The 21,320-nt window shown below is 36.2% G+C and overlaps 1 long non-coding RNA gene across 1 annotated transcript in view; it reads left to right on the top strand.

Moving 5' to 3' along the window:
* Positions 1–3,666: 3,666 nt before the first annotated feature.
* LOC134808285 (uncharacterized) overlaps positions 3,667–21,320 on the top strand; it is a 63,849-nt gene continuing 46,195 nt past the window's right edge. Inside the window, exon 1 of the long non-coding RNA XR_010150908.1 lies at positions 3,667–3,839. This is a non-coding gene — a long non-coding RNA (uncharacterized LOC134808285). The remainder of the gene's footprint in view (positions 3,840–21,320) is intronic.

Below are 21,320 nucleotides of genomic sequence, written 5' to 3'. Positions count from 1 at the left end.
CACTAATGATGAACTGAGTAATCTATGAAAATGCTGCTGAATATTACATTTATTACTAGAACAATTGCTGTGACTTAAACATCACATACAATACCTACCATTTTGCAATTTAGAGTAAATACAGTTTTTAACTATACAATTGTAGCATCAACTCATTGATTCTCCAGGCTGTGCTACTTTAACCTTATGTTCTGTTTAACCTAAAGATATGTTAGAAGTGAAGATTTGAAGCAGAATTCAGAGTTGGGCAAACTTTCTTTTAGTGGTAAGATAGTATTCAGGTCAATTGCTACTTTGGGAATGTAGAAATGATTTTTTCAAAAAAATTAGAGATAACTGCAAAGAAGAATTTCTTATTTCAAATGGTAAAAAATGTTTTTGAAGCTAACCAAAATAAATATAATCCCTCCTTGATTTATTTTTCAATTTTCCCAATTTTTTGAGCCAGAAAACAGAGGCATATAGCATACGCATATGGTAAGTGAAGGGGTATATCATAGGCTAGGACCAAATTCATAATGGCTCTTATCAAAATTGCTCTAAGTCATCTTCCATCATTGCTTTGGTAGATGTAATCAACATCAGTACTGGTATAGTTATTTTCGGTTTAAATTTTTTTATTTGCTATATTTGATTGTGAAATGGTTTATTCAGCTGTTTCATTTAATTATTTTAATGATACAGTTTTAAGTAGGGAACATTTGGTAAAATATGATTGGAAAACAAAAAAAGATTAAAGGTTTACTGTGAAGTTTTCCTTCCCATGCCTAAAATTCATCTGTCTAGTTCTTACTCCTCCACATATAACTACTGTTATATGACTACTGTTCATTTCTTTTGTAGTTTTCTAGAGTTTCTTTATGAAAATATTTTTTCAAAATACTAAGATTTTTATTTTGCGTCTTGCATGAACAAATGGTAGCATACTATTCATGGTTCTGCATTTTTCACTTACCACTATATTTGGTTGTCTTTTCACATCAGAGCACAGAGATCTTCTCCCTTTTTCTTTTTACAACAGCAGAGTGTTCCATTGTATGGATGCACTATAATTTATTTAATCCCTATTGATGGACATTTGGTGTGTTCTCAAAATTCCGCTCTTTATAATGAATAACCTTGTGCATTTATTTCTTATGTATGCAAATATACATAAAAGATAAAATCCCAGAAGCGAAATTTCTAGGTTAGAGTATATTTGCAATTGTAATTTTGATGCAAATTGTTAAATTCCCCTCTATAGAGGTTATTCCAATTTACACTCCCATTGACAGTGTAAAGTACCTGTTTTCCCAACTTTGACAACAAAGGGTAGTATTAAACTCTTGAAATTCAGCCAATCTGATAGGTAAAAAATAGTAGCACTCTAGAGTTTTAGTTTCTGTTACTAGCGATGTCAATATCTTTTTATATGTTGTAAGACAATTGTATTTCTTTTCATGTTAATCTTCTCCTTAAAGTCTTTGTCCATATTTCTTTTGGAGTGTTAATATTTTTCTTATTGATTTCTAGTTCTTTATATGTTTGGGAAATTTTCCCTTTAAGTGTGTCATGAGTTGCAAATATTTTTTCCCAACTTGTCATCTGTGTTTTGACTGCGTATCTGGAGTTTTTTCCAGGCAGAAGTTCTGATTTTTATGCAGTCACATCCATCTTTATGGCTTCTTTCTCCACTCCAAGGTTATAAATTCTCCCAGGAATTTTATAGTGCTTGAATATTTTTTCTTTTAAATTTAATATTAACATTTAGACTTTATCCTTGAGCAGTATGAGTTACAGATCCAACTTTAGATATTTCCAGGTCATTCTAGTTATCCTATCACCAAATATGGAATAATTCATCCTTTCCCTACCACCGACTTTTTGTGTTCCCTTTATCAGATACTAAAGTATAGTATGTTTTTGGCCTATTTCTGGACTTTGTATTGTGTTCCCTGTCTGCTCACACATTGAGTACTAGTACATTTAACATAATACAAACACAATGAACAAGAAATTACAAGAACTGTACAGTCACGTGCCACATAATGTTTTGGTCAACGATGGACAGCATATATAATGGTGGTCCCATAAGATAAAGGAGCTGAAAGATTCCTGTTATCTAGTGTTATCACAGCCATCATGATGTCCTTTATAGTATTGTAGCACCCTTTCTATGATTAGAGACACAAATTTTTTCCATTGTGTTACCACTGCCTACAGTATTCAGTACAGTAACATGGTGTACAGGTTTGTAGCCTAGGAGCAATAAGCTACATCATATAGCCTAGGAGCAGTATGTCATTAAACAGTGTGAAAGAAAATCAAAATATATGTTTATTTGGGAGCAAGAGGCTACACCATATAGCCTAATCGTATATAGGCTCCACCATCTATAAGCGCACTCTCTGATGCTCATTTAATGACGAAATCACCTAACAACGCATTTCTCAGACCATATCCCTGTTAAGTGATGTGTGACTATTGTTAGTTTATAAATGAAAATGGTTATTCCTGTATCTTCACACAAGTATTTTGTCATATTTAGCCACTGCTCACTATAACTCACCATCGAAACGTACATTCCTTTCCCTATTTCCCCAGGAAGTATATCTATTATGCAGAACCAGACGTTGATTGTCATTCAATCTGAGAAAATTCAGCTGAAGCCATCGGCAATTTTTCAATTAAAATTATACATGAAAGAATATACATGGCAGAAGGCTGTTTTCTCTCTGAATATGCCTTTAAGGGTCCAGAGTTGTGGGGTGTTCAAAAATCTCAGCGTGCGTTTGTTCAGCCTCTCATAGTGGTTTACAGCAACAGAAATCTGTGAAACATGCTGCTCTCGCTTTCTGAGGGTGCTCCACGATGACTTCAAAGCGTAGCCATTAAAGAGCATTTGAAAGGGCACTTACTATTTAGTACCCAGTAAACATATATTTTGATTTTCTTTCATACTGTTTAATGGCATAATATTCAGCAAGGATCTGTGGAAACCAGCTAGCAATCACAACAGACACACTCCAGGGAGGAGTACCAGCACTTCCTAGATTGGGCTTCTCTCCCTCCCCACTGTGGAAGGGCTGCGGCCGATTTCATCACAGTGCCAAATATTCACAAGCTTGTTGTCTGTTATTGGTTTAATGTAGTACATTCACAGAGATTGAGGTTGATTTTCAGTAAAGGCCTATGACTAATGCTCCTTGGCTGTGATCTTGAGGCTTTCCAGCTCACTCTACCTGCTTCCACCCCTCCTCCTTATCAAGCATTTCATCACTGGGGAGGGGATTTATGTCCTCACCACAAAAGATGACTTTTGGAGCAGAACCTACCCAATAATCAGAAGTGGCAAGTAAGAGGGCAGGTGGTGACCTCTCTCAGTGACATGAACAAGAAGAGCTGGAAGAGCCTTTCCTTTTGCTTAGAAAGTGCCCAAACCACTCACTGCAGGAAGCATTTGGCTACCGATCACTTCTCTGAGACCCCTTATAAAAGGTGAGCAAAACTGAAAGCTCTCCCTCCCTCCCCAATTAGTTCAGATTGCAGCCGACCTTCAAAGATATCCATTGCAGGGGTGTTTTCTAGTGATGATGCTGTGAAAATAATTTTCCTTTTTGAAGGGCTTTCTTTCTATTCTCTCCCCATGGCAACTTTTGAAAATTTATTAAAACGCACACTCGCGCACAACCCTCTCAGGCTATCCACAAGCTCTCTAGGTGAGTGGGAACAAATGGCAGCCTATCAGAGAAGTGCACCCAGGACAATTGCACAGTTGTGATCATTTGGGGATCTCATGCAGACTCTCCCTGCAGCCCCCAGTGCACCATCAGGAGTTTCTAAGTACAAAATGAGACAAGGTAGGTGGAGACCAGGGTGTGTGTGTGTGTGTGGGGGGGGGGTGCGGGTTTAATTAAGCAAACACTAGTTTGTTCCAATTGCCTTTCCAAATTGATAAGAGATTTCTTATGATGCCAGTAACTGCATAGAAATTGAAGAAAGCAAGCTAAGGCTCTATAGCTTTGGGGCATCTGTGTACTTGTTATATGACTGAATCTAATAGCTGAGACTAGAAGCTGATAGGAGAGTGAGCTTGTTGGGGGAAAAGGGGAATTCATGGAATAGACCGTACCAAGGGTTTGAGGGGCAACCACAGATGACTCAGGACTTTTGGGATGCTGTGGTGACAGTTATGGCACTCAAGTCACAGGAAAACTCATTATATCAACAGAAACCTCCCCTGAATAGATGTACATCTAATTGACATGTGATAAAAGAAATCATGCACATATCCGTTTTTAGTAAGCACTTGCTTTATTTCAAGCACCTCAACTTCCCACTGACATCCCTTTTCTGGGGAGCCTTATTTTAAGATGCTCTTTAAATTAGGTATACATAGGGAAGAAAGCAAAAGCTACAGTGCTCCTCCAAGCAGCTTAATTTCTGGGAGAGAAAAAAAATGGCTGTTTCTGTTTTTCCTTTTTTGCCTCGACACAAGAGTGTCATGCCGAGAATTATGCTGAGGCTAGGATTTAATGGCCATGCCAGAAATTGGAAGCAACAACTATGGACCAGAATGTAAATCCCATGGATGGTTTTACTTGATGCTTTTACGGAGCATGAATGAGGATGTAATTTAAAAATAAGCCCTGCATCCTATTTAAAAAGATAAGAAGGGGCTGGATGTGTGTAAATGTTTGGATTAAATATGACCAAGGACTGTATCGTATTCAAATGGCTTGGCACTTTGAAAATGATGGAATCAGGCTTCATAACGATGCAAGCATCTACCTAATGGAACTAAATTTGCAATAAAGGTGCATAGTGGAAAAGAAGGGCAGACAAGTGGCGCTGAGAATCTAAGTGAGACAGCATCAAAGAATGAAACATACTGAGTTTAAAGACTGACCTTATTGGGATCCTTTCTGCTCTGACAATGAGGATGTGAATTATCCTATTATTATAAGCAGGTGGATCATCTTATTAATGTACCCTGGTCTTTCACATTTTTATTTAACTTTAAATCAAATTGAACAATTTCAGGAACAACCTCCCATCCCTCAAAGGAAACAAGCTGATGCCCAGAAATATTTTCTGTGGAGCTTTATATAATTTTTTTTTCTTTCCAGAGACACATTTTCAGCTCTGCCAAACCATAATGCTTAGGCTTTCGTTTGGATATAGCTGAGGTGTCTTGGAAGTTTCTCTGTAAATTCCTTCAAATCCAGAGGAGCTGAATGAGATTCTAAGAGGCTGTGTTCCTCTTAATGATTCCGGATGGAACAGTCTTCGGAATTCTGATTTGGATACTGTCAACCACTTGATAGCCCCTGCTCTAAGGGGTGGCAGATGAACCATCATCAAATGTTTTCCAAATTCATCCCTGGTACAACTCTCCTCTTAAACCAAAATTAGGCAGTAAAGTAATATTTGCTTAGAAACACTTACCAGGCACCTGCCTAATAAATGCTACCCTGGCAAAGCCTTCCCACACAAAGAAAATATTTCATCGGAAGGTCAATATCTGCAACTAATGAAAGAAATGGAGCTGTTTCAAACTCACCGACAAAGGTTTCTGTCTCACCCCCCTTTCCACTCTTTTCTTTTTGGTTTTGTTTCCTTTCAGCATATTTTAGGAACTAATCAGCCTTATAAAAGGTAGCACTGTTAATCTACTGTTTGTCTTGGTCTTCATTGCAGCTCCTTAAGAGAGAGAGGGCAAACAAAGCGAGAATTAAGGTCATTCCATTTAAATCCTTCAGAGAGGAAGACAAGGGCTAAGTTATTGCTGAGGACTACAGAGAGGAGGGCTGGAGGAATCCAGGATTAAAAAGAAAAAAAAGAAACCCTCATTGTTTATTATTTGCCAGCCTCAGAGCAGCCCCCATTCCCATATTTGTGAAGGGATTACCCTCCCATCCTCTGAGATTAATGGGAAGCCCAGACAATTCCCTGGCCCACCATCCACCCTGCACCAAAGAACATTTTCCAGAAAGGTGGGCCTGGGAGTGCACTCACTTGGGGGATGAAGAGCGTGACACACTCATCAGCCTGATGTGATTCGTCCTCCAGCTGCCGGAGATGCACAGGCAAACATAACTGCAGAGGGGATTCCATGCTTGCAGAGAAGCAAAACCACATATTAGGAGGTGGCTGTGCCCATGAAAATCTTAGCATGTATCAGATTTAAAGGGTGGAGGGGGTCCAAATAAAACAATAATCCATGCAAAAGCATTTTAGCAGCAGGTAATACTGGCCCCTTTTTTTTTACAAAAAATCAGGATTACAAATCCTGATTACAACTCTACTCCCCATATTTTGGGACAGAAGTCAATTTCTTTATTTGTTGCTAGCACAGTTCATTGAAGCATTACTAAAATATATTAGCTTTCAACACTAAAAAAAATGTGGCAATGGGTTGATCTAAGTGACTAATGCATGGGAAATTTTTTTCTTTAAAGAAGTAAGGCCAGGAAGCAGAAATTGCCATCTATAGCCAACAACAGAGATGCAGATTCTTATTTTGGTCACTGAATAAGGTATTTTTCAAATATTCTCCAGTATTTTGCAAGTTTGGCATATAGTAAACGCACAATAAATATTTGTTGCATGAAGAAAAGTTTTGGTATTTTTGACTGCTTATACTGAAAACAATAACATGAATGTTTATGGAGCATTTACCACATGCCATGCAGTGTACTAAGCACTTTACTTTCATTATCTCCCTTAATTTCAACATCAACACCATGAGGGTATTATCTGCATTTTACAAATGAAAAAAAAAAAAAAAAAACAAAAGCTCATTGAAGTTAAGTCACTCACCCAAGGTCACATAAGTAATCGGTAGTAAAACCAGCCCGCAGGGCCATACCATGTTCTTAATGCTGTACTGCTGCCCCTTGAAAGCAGCATTTCTTAACTTGAGCTTAGAAAACACTCAGGATTGCTCCAGATTCAATGTGATTTTATTAGATGGACCAATTATCCTCAGAGAATCAGAGTGCTACCTTTAGCCAAGGTGTAATTGGGAAGAGGCTACCTTCATGGCAACTTCAAATTTTTTCCTTAATTCCCAGAAGAATTTAGCTACTCACAAAATACAATGACAATTCGGTGGTGCTTTGTTGAAAGTCATAGGAACAGATCTCCTGAGAGGAGTGATGCTCCTTCCCTAAGGGATATCCTACCTCCTTACCTCCCTCAGTTACCCTCCCAACCCCTGCACCAGGTGGAGTGTCAAGTTTTCCCAGGCAGGATGAGATCTATACACCCTTGGCATATGGTGGGTTCTGCCTGGCTTTCTGCAGTGTTTGATTATGATTGGCCTCGTTAATTCATTTTGTTGCATGTTCACCCCTCCTTGGAAACTGAACAGGATTAAATTGCATTTATAAAGCCCTGACAAATCACCATGTGATTGAAATCAGAATAAAGACAAACACTGAGATCATTCTTTGAGGAAATTCTGACAGCATTTCTGGCTCAGCAGGAGTGTTTGTCCAGAGACTCACATTATCTCCTAGCCATTGGGATGCCCAGTTGTAAGCATACTGACTACACAGTAATAAATGTAGGATCTACAATCAAAGACTAACCAGAGTGAAAAGCCATACATGAAATTGTTTCCTCTTGAATAATCCTAAAACCCCATTTTAGCAAATAGTCCAATTTATTCTGTCTCCAAACTCTAGCTCACAAACAAGCTGTTGCCAAAGTGGACTGAGTTATACCCATTTATTTAATTTCCCTTCCTTTGAGGAAAGTGCTAGAAAGCCTTATGGTGACCAAAAGAAAGAAGTATAACTAGCATTAAAAATTTAGAAATAACATTTTCTAAGTCAGAAATAATAAAAAGTTCCTGGACATAAAAGTAAGGCATATTTTTATTTTTAGGATATTTTGCTGAGCTATGCAATAATTTCCAGCATGATTGCTTAGCCAGTCTTAGCCGCTCCCTAGTTTGTAATACTGTACTTCCAAATAAATAGGTAAATAAGTAGAAAGAATTAAAAAGGTATTCCCATTTGTGAAATCGCTGTTAATCCCATATAACACTATGAGAAATTTTTACTAATTTCAGTACATGTTTTATTTAGAAATCTTTGGATACTCACTTCATATGGCATAATTTTTGTATTAATAGTATTTTAATATGAGAACCAAATTTTTGAGGATGAGAAACTGGAGCCCACCATCAAAACAAGAATGTCCTGTAATCCTCTTTTATTTCAAAGGTAACTATAGATCTGCTATGAGTTCATGGTAATGATGACTCAGGTTTCTATATTTCACAGTAAGAAAGTCTCAATTTTTCCGTGAAATGTATCAATCTAGTCATTAGATGACCTTTAGGGCTTTCCTGCTGAACAGGCAGTCACCCCTAGAGAGGTTGAATATAAAATAAGTGTACTGATATGGAAATATAATAGCTTCCTTTAATGGAAAATTTCATCTTTGAAGAAAACAGATTCTTCTACCCTTTCCCCATTCAAAAGAAAAAAAATAACAAAATACAGTCAATTGAACTGCTTATGATTTCTAGGCACCAATGTTAAACATCACATTTAGGAAATTTCTTATTGCCAGAATGTGCCTCATAATTTGTTTTAAGAAATCATCCCCAAGGTAAGACAAGCACAGAATATAAACAGACAAACACTAATTTGAAGGGAAAACACTTTGAGAGAGATTGAATCAGCACTTTAGGGTATCAACATTCATTTCTTTACAATGAGGCCTATAAAATATATTATACATCAAACTGTTTTTGATCATTAAAAGATTTCCAGAATACAGAATGGTTACTTAACAATCCTCACACAGCTGTATGTTGTTTGCTTTGTAAGGTGACAACCAACTGGCCACATGTAGATTATTTTATAAGCATCCCTCTGAGGAAGTGTATCGAGATGGCAGACAAAACACATGCATCTACTCCTGGCTCCAACCCAAGAAAAGACAGATATTTTAAAATAATAAATTTAATGAGCATATTAGAAAATAAAAATTTCATCAGCAGACAAGAGATTCTAAGGAATCCTAGAAGATAGAAAATCAAAGGGGAGTGTATTGACAAGAACAAAACCAGAGGGAAACACAGCCCAGACCAGGAGCAGGAGAGAAGGAAAAAGAGTATTTATCCTACCAGATATCAAACATCCTATGAAGCTCTATTTTTAAAAGCAGTGTAAACATAGTGCAGGAATAGGCAAACATACTAATGGAACAAACATAAAATCTGAAAACAGACCCCTGTATATATAGAGTTTGGTATATAATAAAAGCGGTATTTCAAACCACCAGGAAGAGTGGATATTTAATGCATGGTATTGGCAAAATCAAGTTACTATTTCACAAGAATAAAGTTTGTGCTCTATATTATGTCTCACACAAATTTCAGATGAAACAAAGCCATATGTAATCTATTAAACGCTGGAATAAAATGAAAATATTTTACATTTTTATAAAGGTAAAGATTGACATATATGGTTGTGATAAAGACACCATAAATAAAGTTAAAACACACAACACAGCCTGGAAGAAAATGCTTTTAACATCTTCAGGTGAAAAATATTTGTAAAGAGTTCTTCCAAATCAATGAAATAGCAAACTCAATAGGAAAATGGATGAAGATTATAAACAAGACACAGATAAAGAAATATGAATAGCTAAAAATTACATATAAGAAGATGTGCAACCTTGTGAATAATCAGAAAGCAAATTAAAGAGTTTTTGCCATCAGACAAGAAAAAGTTGGAAGGCATGTTAATATATAGCTGTTGGGGTAGAAAATCGGATACTCCTATACAGAATTATAGAAGTGAATGGATATAATCTTTTAGGGGGAGGCAATAGTATATATCTATCCATGGGGTAGGAAACAGGATACTCCTGTAAAGAATTATAGCAATGAATGAATATAACCTTTTAGGGGGAGGCAATCATATATATCTATCCACATTAAAAATGTACATGTATTTTGACCCAGCAACACACTCACACACACTCTCTATATATATAGATACCTAGATAGATCTATATAGATATCTATCGATAGAGAGTATATACATATATACACACATACACATATATACATATAATACGGATATATATGTGTATATATCTATTTTAGTTCAATCACTCATCTTACCATCACAATGTCCTTGAATATTCCGTAGCCACTTTCTCATCTCCCACTCTTTAACTTTCAGCAGTGTGGCTTATCACCTTCATCTCAGCCCAATTCTATTGAAACTCTTCTGGTGGGAATCATCAATAACTACCTAATTGTCACATGCAAAGAAATATTAGAGGTATTTGTCCTTGAAATACTTGATGTTGTGGCCCATGCCTTCTTGGATATTATTTCTTCTTTTGGAGTCTAAGGCTCTTCACTCTTGTTTTTCTTTATAACTCTGTCTACTTCATTCACTCCTCTTTCTTTGATGGAGGCTTCAAAGCTGGTGTTCCCCAAGGATTATGGCCTGCCCTTCTCTTTCTTACTCTACATTATCTCATTAGGTGAACTCAACCTATGGCTGCTTACAGGCTCAAGATTCTAAATCAATACTTTCAGCCCAGACACCTCTACTGAACTCTAGAGTCCTATGCCTCCACCAGAATATTGCACAGTCTTTCCAACAATCTCAACATGTTCTTTCTATTCTTTGCCTTGATGAAAGCGCTACCATCTACCCAGTCACCATAGATAACTAGAATCTTGGAAGCCATCTGAGACTCTGCCATCTCTCACCTCTCATATTCAATCTGCCAATATATACTATAGATTCTTTGTTATACCTCTTGTATCTGTGATATTCCCTATATCTCCACTGCTAGTGCATTGATTAATGCCCTTATCATTTATTCAAAGAGTTCTTACCTGGAATTCACACACTTTAAGAGATCTGTGAACCATCTGATAGTATGTGTGAATTATGTGTGTGTATATACATATGTGATTCTAAAAAGGGATCTAAGGCCCCAAAAGGTGAAGAACATTTAGCTTTGTCTAATTGTTGATACAGTCTCCTAATTATATTCTTCCTACTTCTAGTCTCACCCTTCTGCCCTGTCCTTTATCCTGCAGCCTTGCCTTTCCAAATCATAAATCCAATCATGGTCCTCTTATTTTAAAATGCTGTAACACCATACTATTTTAAGATAAGACCCAAACTTCTTTGTAAGGCCCTCTGTGATCTGGCTCCTGCCAACTTTTATGGTTTTTTTTCTCTCTCAGAGTGCAGAGACAGTGTCTTGCTGTTTTTGTCACCTCCAGCAAATAACGCAATCCTTGGCTCATAAATGATGACTGAATGACTTTAAAGGAGATACCAGTCTGGTTGTTTATCACCATCAATTTCCTTTCATATATTAAAAGATAAGAGTGGAAAGAGGGTTGGAGAGAGAAAGAGCATCTCAGATAATAGAATGCGATTAGAAATTTTGCTAAGTATAAACAGAATCTTATAAATATCAAATCCCCATTGCAAAGGCCAACACTTCTAAAATAATATGAAATAAAGTGAATGGAGAAATGTTCAACTTTTGATGTGAGCTCAATGTAGCTTTCTACTGCCTCCATTGAAATATGAATATTGTAAGATTCATGTCTTCTAACATTTGAGTAATGTTAAAAGATGTGCTAGCCTAAAGTCTATGCTAGAAAGTAGAATCAAGACATCAGTGTGTGGAGTTTACAAATCAAGTAACTGAAGGTTAGAGAATAGAAAATAGGAATAAAACAACCAACTTTTATATTTAAAGTACACAAAAATGAAAGAGGTAGTTCTGATTCTGATATTTTGATATATTATAGGTAAGATAATAACTTTAACAAAATTCCTTCACATATAAATCCTAAAAACTATAGACTTCTCAAGAATGTGTCATTATGTTGCATTTGTGTGTGATCAAACGTTGAAGGCAGGAGAGGAAATGGAGAGAGATGAAAGAAAATGCCATATACGTACCTGAGAGGGAAAAAAGAATTTCTGAAAAATATATCGAGCTCTTGAAAAGGAAGTTTCCTACTTGCTTCAGTGAAATAACAATCTAACATAAAGAAGGCATTATCATTGCGTCATGCAAATATTGACTGACTTGGCTAATCAGGACTGTATATCAACAGCCTCTTTTTCCCTGGAGTCTGCAGTGACAGCTTTGTGTACTCTGCAGTCTCTTGTGCCTAAGCCAACAACTGATAGAGTATTAGATCAAAGCCTTGATACACAGATGCCAGGCAATTTGGTATTAAACAAGCGATAAGAGTACAAAAGAAGTCTCCATGTACTTTCACCACAATTTGAACAGCAAATAGTTAATTAGGTTGATAATAGATGTCAACATTTCATATGATGTCATGGTTCTAGAAGGTGTAACTTCTCTCACCCTGAGATGGAAAACTAAATGATTTTATTTTTTAAGAAAGCAAATTTAAATATCATTTCATTATTTATGATTTTTCTCATCTGAAGCATTTGGTTAAACATAGTTTTAATCATTTCTTCAAGGTTTTTTTAAATAAAGGGGCAGAATGTAATTTTTATCTGCATAATTTAAGTGAGGTGTTTAAAAGATGTGATCAGCCAGTAAAGGTTTGCATTCAATGCAAATAATCAAGGCCTGAATTAATTAAGGAGTATGGAGATGTTGCTATTTCCAGATTTCTTTTTAGGTTTCTTATATGTGAGTTATAAAATATCTTGCCCACTCATTCCAAATAAACAGTGATGTCATGAAATATGAAACAGATCTTCATGACTTTAAATGAAAAGTAAAATAACCATCGACTTATTTTCAGCAACTAAATCAAATATCAGAAAAACTGGGTGCATTAAAACTTTCTATATAAACATACAAACAGGTCAAAAGTATGAAATGTTCCCAAGAATATTTCTTTAGCTAAGAAATACATAAAATTATTAGACCCTGTATCCTCCCAGGTCTCTAATATTAATTGTAAGGTGAATAATAAATGACTTACCAGTACCAAATGAAGTACTAAATTCTTGGAGCCAAATGTGTAAGTTGCATTATTTGTATGTGAGGAGGGGGGAGAAGCCAAAAAGCAAAACCTCCACAGTTAGGGGAGATGAAAATAAGTATCATAACCTAACTCCACAGTTAGGTGAGGGGAGTTGAAAATAAGTATCATAACAACCACAGACTTGATAGGATTTCACCAAATAAGTGAAGTATCACTACTTTAGTTGGAACAACCACATAGTAAATCTCTGGAATACTACTTCCCTTTTCCAGATTTTATACTAAAATCAATGTATATTAACAGTGCCATCTACTGCTCTGCAGTAACACTACAGTGTCCCAAAGTGGCCCAATGAATCCAAGGTGGTTATTTTTATTTTTACTGGGACATCATCACTGCAACTGGTCCATGGTGCTATTCTGAGGGTGCTATGAAATATGTTAAGCAATTTATGCCTGAGGTTGCAATTTTTTGAATTTTTCCAATCAGACCTTGGTGATGACCTTGAGCAGTAGGATATAAATAACTCCCACATGCTCAGCGTTCCAATAATGGAACACTAGGCATAAGGCATATAGTCATTGACTAACTGCCTTCTTTATTTTTTTTAAAAGAGCCAGATTTGCTTCCAGATAGTGATTCATGGGAGCAACAATGTAGTGAAAAAAGTATTGAAGCAAAGATCAGGAGAGCTGTGTTTTTGTTATTGTTCTATTATTTGACCCTGTTTTTCTCTTTAGCCTTCATAATCCTGCCTGGCATAATGTTAACAAGATGATCCTTTAGGATTTCTTTCTTACAGAAAAAAATCCATCATGTTATCACATGGGATGTGAATTTTCTTCATCATGCTTCTCAAACACTTTTCAAATTTACTAAGGTTTCTTGAGTTGAGTGCAGGAATTATTATTTAAAGTCTTTCTAACACAAAATAAAAATTATTTAGATAAAACTAAAATATACAGGCAGTCAGTTTACTTAATCTAGAGAATTCCAATACCTGGGTAATTTCCATTTGTTTATGGTCTTGTTGACAGAGCTCAAATCCAGCGAGAATGGAAAATGTTTCCCCCATAAAATTTACATTAACTTTTTTTAACATCATGACCTATGTGCCTCTTGATGTGACGCACTGAGAAGAATGTGATCTCAATTAGTGTCATATTCCTGATAAAAAGGTATAACTGGAATCTTATGAGGAAACATCAGGCAAACTCAAATTAATAGACTTTCTACAAAAAAATTGCCCTGTAATTTTCAAAAATCTCAAAGTTGTGCAGGACAAAGGACACTAAACAGGCATGACAACTATTAAATGCAATGTGTAATCTTGGAATGAGTCTTGGAGCAGGGGAAAAATTGATATGGAAAATATTGGGACAACTGGCACAATTTAAATATGGGCTATTAGATAATAGTATTGAATCAGTATTTACTCTCCTGAATTTGATAAATACATCATGGTGATGTAAGAAAACATCATTGTACTTAGGAAATGCATTCTGAAGTACTTGGGAGTAAAGGGGCACGACGTCTACAACTCGTAAATGTTTCAAAACAAAAATTTTGTGTGTGAGTGTGGAGAGAGAGAATGTGAGCAAATCTTAACAACTGATGAGTTTGAGTGAAGGTAAACAGGAGCAGTTTTGTACAATTCTTTCAACTTTTCTGTAGGTTCAAAATTATTTCAAAATGAAAAGACAAAAAATCATAGACACATTTTCTTCTATTTTAAACATAAATTTTAAAGCTGGAAGAGACTAAAGAATACTATTTAGCCCAAGTATTACACTTTATGAGGACACTTTACCCTGAAGGGATTAAGAGGACTTCTTAAGGTCACATAGGCAAAGAAAGAACTAGCTCCTGACTTCCTATCTACTATCCTTTCCAGCAAACCACACTGACTCTGTAAAAAGATAACAACACAGGTGCCGAAGTGCCAGTTCACCAGCAAATATGTTGCCCAAATCTCCCAAGTTCCTCATAGTACAAGCAATTCATCCTCAAACACTGCCGAGCTTGCTGGGCATGAAGAGATGACAATGAGAAAGACCTAGACCTCTCCTTCGGGGAACTCAGAGACCATGGAAGAGGTCACAGTGCACACATAACCCAAACTGGGGCCTTTGATCTGATTCTGAGCCTGAAATTACATGTAAAGGGGTCAACTCTTGGGTTAACAAAACAGTTACAAGTATTTTCTATAGATAGCACGCTTTGTTGGCTTATGTCTTTTGTTACATGATAAAAGATGATAGAGTCAAACGTACAAATGCTGGGGCTCTTAGGATCCAACATTAACACCCCTTTCCAGACTTTACGTTTTCTTATACTGTATAAAGCTCATTAGAAGACAAGACGAATGAGCCTATTTTCTACATTAAAGTGCCAGCAATTACAGAGATAAAAAAGAGAGAGGGAGAAAGAAAGAGGAAAAAAATACATCAAGAAGTAAGGGAGACAGAAGCGAGTCTCTTAAATCCACATACTTTACTGTTTTATAAAACTTATTAAACAGGAAATTCTTAATTGATAAAATGTTTTTAAATGTGTAAATTTTTGTCATTCTTTCTGTCTGTACCATAACTTACATATTTATGTTAGCTATCTCAGCCTCTAGTGAGGTCTCACTTGTCACTTTCATATTAGCTTATTCATTTAAAAGGCAATAATTGTTAAAGAAAAATGATTGTTTTTCATAACGCTCAAATGTCTGATTAATCTAGTCAAAATCCTGCCAATCAACCAAAGTCTTGTCTATATATTTGCTTCAGTAGCGCTAACATACCAAGTCACCTAATACCAAACAATTTGAATAACATTCTACCCTTGTGATTTTTTCCTCCTGAATTGGCAAAAACTTTAATCAACTTATAAATCAAAGAATGTAAAAGTATTAGACTGGGTCAGACCTACATTTTCACCTGCCCAGGGCTCATCCTACAACCAGGAAGCTTGCAATGGTTGTGGACATGCATGTCTGTGCCCCTAAGGGTTCTCACATCCCAACTTTGTTTCTCATTCATTGAAATCTTTCCATCTATAAATATATTGAAAACTGAATAAGAACAGAGGTGGCAGTGCTATGTAGAATTCCCAGAAGCATCAAGCTACAGCTTCTGAAGTATCTGCTTTTTGAAGGCAACTAGTAGTAGAAGAGATAATCTGTGGTCAAGAGAGTGGAAGGCGCATCAGACCACCTTGTATTGAGTCGTGGCTTTGCCATTTACTGTTTTCTATGTCTCAGTTCCTCATCTGGAAAACGGGGTAATATGGTGACCTAGATCATGAGTCTGAGGCACAGAAGCTGATGAATAAATGTCGGCTATCACTATGCAAAGTTTACTAACAACTTAGACTTTTCTTTTGCATATTTTTTACAAGGCCCTTTCACGCACATCAGTGCTTCTTAACATGCTTCTGCATCAGATGCTTGGATTTGTTAAAATGCAGACTCCAGGGCTCCACCCCAGATTGAGTCAGAATCTGAAGAGGTAAGGCCCTGGACACAGCATTTTAACATTTTACCCAGGAGTTTGAGAACTAGAATATTTTTCATCTATATACAGTTCATTTATTTTGCTGCTTTTTAAAATTTAATTTTTAAAAAGTTTCATCGTACAAACACTTAACATGAGATTTACCCTCTTAACATATGTTTAAGTGTGCAATGCAACACTATAGGCACAATGTTGTACAGCAGATCTCTAGAACTTATTTATCTTGCATTACTGAAACTTTATACCCATTGATTAGCAATTTCCCATTTCCTTCTCCCCACTTCCCCTGGCAACCACCATTCTGCTCTGTTTCTATGAGTTTGACTATTTTAGATACCTCGTATAAACTGAAGCATACAATATTTCTCCTTCTGTCTTATTTCGCTTAGCATAAAATAATGTCCTCAGGTTCAGCCATGTGCTATTATAGCATATCATAGGATTTCCCTTGTTTATGGCTGAATAATATTCCACTGTATGTACATAACATTTTCTTTATCCATTCATCCATCAAAGGACATTTAGATTGTTTTCACCTCTTGGCTATTTGTGAATAGTGCTGTAACGAACATGGAAATGTTAATATCGCTTCAAGATCCTGATTTCAATTCTTTTGGATAAATACCCAGAATGGGATTGCTGGATCATATGGCAGTTCTATATTTAAATTTTTGAGGAACCTCCATACTGTTTCCCATACTGACAGCACCATTTTGCGTTCTCACCAAGTGTACAAGGGTTCCAGTTTCTCTGTATCCTTGCCAACACTTCTGTCTCTTGATAAGAGCCATTCTAACATGTATGAAGTGATATCTCATTGTCATTTGATTTGCATAAGTGGCATTGAGCATATTTTCATATAACTTTGGCCATTTGAATAACTTTTTTGGAACAATGTCTCTTGAAGTCCTTCGCCCATTTTTAAAGCAGGTTGTTTTTTGTTTTTTGTTTGTTTGTTTTGTGGGTGTGTTTTGTTTTTGTTTTGCTAACGAGTTAGAGTTTGCTGTTGAGTTATAAAGAGTTCCTTATGTGTTTTAGAAATTAACCCGTTATCTGAAATATGATTTGTGAATATTTTCTGTCATTCTATAGGTTGCCTTTTTATTCTGTGGATTGTTTCCTTTGCTGTGAAGAAGAGTTTTAATTTCATATAGTCCTACTTGTCTATTTTTGCATTTTTTGTCTGTGCTTTTGGTGTGATATTCATGAAGTCATTGCCAAGACCAAGGGCATGTAACTTTCCCACTATGTTTTCTTCTAGTTTTACACTTTCACGTCTTATATTTGAGTTTTTGAGCTTGTGTACAGTGTAATATAAGGGTTCAATTTCATTCTTTTGCATGTGGATATCTGGTTTTCCAAACACCATTTGTTAAACAGACCATCCTTCCCCCATTGTGTATTGTTGGGACCCTTGTCAAAGATCAATTGACTGTATAAGCATGGATTTATTTCTGGGCTTTTATTTGGTTCCATTGGTTTATATGTCTGTCTGTATGCCAGTTCCACACTGTTTTAATTATTATTGCTTTGTAATATATTTGGAAATCAGGAATTCAGCTTTGATTTTCCTTCTTAAGATTGTTTTGGCTATTCAGAGTCCTTTGTGGTTCCATATGAATTTTAGAATCGTTTTTTCTATTTCCGTAAAAGAATGTCATTGGGATTTTGATAAGGATTGCTTTCAATTTATAGATCACTTTAGGTAGTATGGACATTTTTAACTATGTTAAGTCTTCCAATGCACGAGCACAGAATGTCTTTCCATTTGTTTATGTCTTTAATTTCTTTCATCAATGTTTTACAGTTTTCAGTGTATAAGTCTATCACTACCTTAGTCAACTTTATTCTTAAGTGTTTTATTCTGTTTGATGTTATTATAAATGGGACTGTTTTCCTAATTTCCTTTTCAGATAGTTTGTTGCTAGCATACAGAAATGTAACTAATTTTTGTCTGTTGATTTTGTATCCTACTACTTTATTGAATTCATTCACTAATTTTAACAGTTTTTTTTTTTTTTTTGGTGAAGTCTTTAGGGTTTTCTATATATAAGATCGTGTCATCTACAAATAGGTAAAGTTTTACCTCTTCCTTTTCGACCTTGGGCGTCTTTTATTTCTTTTTTTAATCTAATTGCTCTGACCAGAACTTCTAATATTATGAATACAGTGGTGAGAGTGGGCATCTTTGCCTTGCTCCTAATCTCAGGAGAAAAGCTTTTTTTGCCATTGAGTATAACGATAGTTTGATTCCTAGTTTGTTGAGTTTTTAACATGAAATGGCTTTGAATTTTATCAAATGCTTTTTTCTGCATTCATTGAGTTGATCATGATTTTCATCCTTCATTCTGTTAATGTGGTGTATCACATTAATTGGTGTCATATGTTGAACCATTCTTGCATCCCAGGGATCAAACCCACTTTGTCATGGTATATGAGCCTTTTAATGTGCTGTTGAATTTGGTTTGTTGTATTTTGTTGAGGACGTTTAAACTTGTATTTATTATTTTATTCATTTCTCACTTAAATTTACTGCCTTGCAAACCACAACGCATAATGGTAAGAAGACAAAATGTAAATAAATTGTCTTTGCCAAGAAATATGTGTAACATGCCCAAGCCTAAAAATAATGCTCTAGCTGGCAAACACTTAGATGGTAGACTGATTAAAAGAACATCAGTTACGTCTGTTCCTTAGGTTTCTGAGAAGCTTTGCGTTAGGCTATACTAATAGCTGGTATTTACTACCAAAAATGATGTTCCTACTCTAATAAGTTGTGCGCTGCCCACAAAGCTAGTCTAAGAAATTTGGCCTGTAATCCTAGCACTTTGGGAAGCTGAGGTGGGTGAATAGCTTGAGCCCAGGAGTTGGAGACCAGCCTGTGTAACACAGCAAAACGCTGTCTCTACAAAATATACAAAAATTAGCCAGGTGTGGTGGCAGTGTGCCTGTAGTCCAGCTACTCTGGAGGCTGAGGTTGGAGAATCAATTGAGCCCTGGGAGGTTGAGGCTGCAGTGAGGTGTGATTGTGCCACTGCACTCCAGCCTGGGTGACTTAATGAAATCCTGTCCCCCCACCAAAAAAAATGGAGGCTGCAAGTCCCTATTTGAAACATGAGCTTCAGAATAATATTAGCTACCAAAACCCAGAAGTTCAATGTCTGGCTCCTCTGGGGCAATTTTCATGTATCTTACACGTAAGGTTTATTCATTCAACAAATGTTTTTTGAGCACCTCCTAATATGCTAGGTACTAGTCTTGCAGATGATGGATGCCCTAAATCTATTGGTCAAGTCCCTTTCTGCCACCACATTTGTAAATTCAACTATAGTTCTATATGAAAAGTTTGTGAGAGTGGGGCCTTAAGGAGTTACGGGTGAGGGAAGAGTAGAATATTTAAGAAGAAGGCATTTGCAGAACTGAAATAAACTGATATTAAAATCTGTTGTAATAATATACGCTCTCTGGTGAGTTCTCATCCTTTCTCCCTGATCATAAAACAAAGAGAACAGAGATACCTGGTGCTGCATGGAGTTGCACCTGCAGAGACTATGGTGGGATTCTGCTGACAGCATTCTTGGACAGAAATGAAGAGGAGAGAATGCCAATGGAAATATGCAACTATGTCTGTCCTTTCCAAATTTGACTGTATTCTCCTGCTGGATTTCCCTCATTCAGAAAAACAAAAATTCATGAGACCTTCTTTATTAATCAGAAACAGTAGTTTATCCACCCCCAAATTGTGACTGACAGTGGCACCAAGAGATATTTGGAGGGATACCTGATGTTGACCTCAAGGGTGAGGAATGAACCCCAAGTGCCCTAAGTTCTTGTTAAAGGCAAGATTTAACTTGTTTATAGGGAATAGTTTGCTTAGTCTACAAGAAATAAACAACATCAGGGTTTTGCTGTTTGCTTGCGATTTTCCCTAGATAAACTCATTTGTCTGAGTTTAGAGTGCATTGTGTTTGTTCCTTCAAAAACATGAAATTGTGGTGGTTTCATTGAAAGGATGATTTAGCTTCCATTTGCCACAAACATTAAGTACTTTTCCTATTTACTTTTTCCAGCTGTATTTTTAGCTGTCACTGCAAATTACCAGTGCTGCCAAATAGACCGTCTGTACCTTGAAATATGAAACAGAAACCACAGTTCAGATAACGTAAGGTTCCAGGAATTTCAGAAAATACACTGAAGAGGCCCCATTTCCCTCCTATCTCAGTTTCTGAATTCTTCTGACATATTTGTCCTGGAATTAATAACTAAATTCCAGAAGGGCATGCTGCACTAACTCTTGTTGGAAGTAAGAGGGATGGAGATTATATAAAAGAAATGCCAATCTCATCATTTAGTTACCAAATTATTCTGTCAGGTGGTATTTGCAATCCAGACCACCTCTGTGCTCTGAATTAAGCCTATAGTTTTTTACCTCTCCAAACTCGTGGATCAGTCTTTATCTGACATCAATTTCATGCTTTCCTCTGTACAAATTGGCAGCCAGTGCTTATCCTCATCACCACATGGTGTGTCACAGAATCATTTCTTGATATACGGCAGCTTCAGCTGTATTTGTTCCCCTTGTTTCATTATTTTTCTCTAGGGGATATATTTCATCTCCATACAATCCTAGTTTGCTCATTTCTATACTAATGGCTCCAAAGTATTTAGTGGGATTTTCATTCATACATAGTCAGCACAATAAGATTTTGTGAGAAGGATACAGGAGAAAAATAGGATCTCATTAGATAATACAATAAAATTATAAGATTGTGTTTCCACATTAAAAAGGTGTTTTCCCCTCATATCAACAAAATGAGATATTCTAAAAGTTATATTAGAAAAATTAAAGA

Source organism: Pan troglodytes, chromosome 15 (assembly GCF_028858775.2).
Source record: "Pan troglodytes isolate AG18354 chromosome 15, NHGRI_mPanTro3-v2.0_pri, whole genome shotgun sequence".
Lineage (NCBI taxonomy): Eukaryota > Metazoa > Chordata > Mammalia > Primates > Hominidae > Pan > Pan troglodytes.
This window is presented reverse-complemented; position numbering and strand designations above follow the sequence as displayed.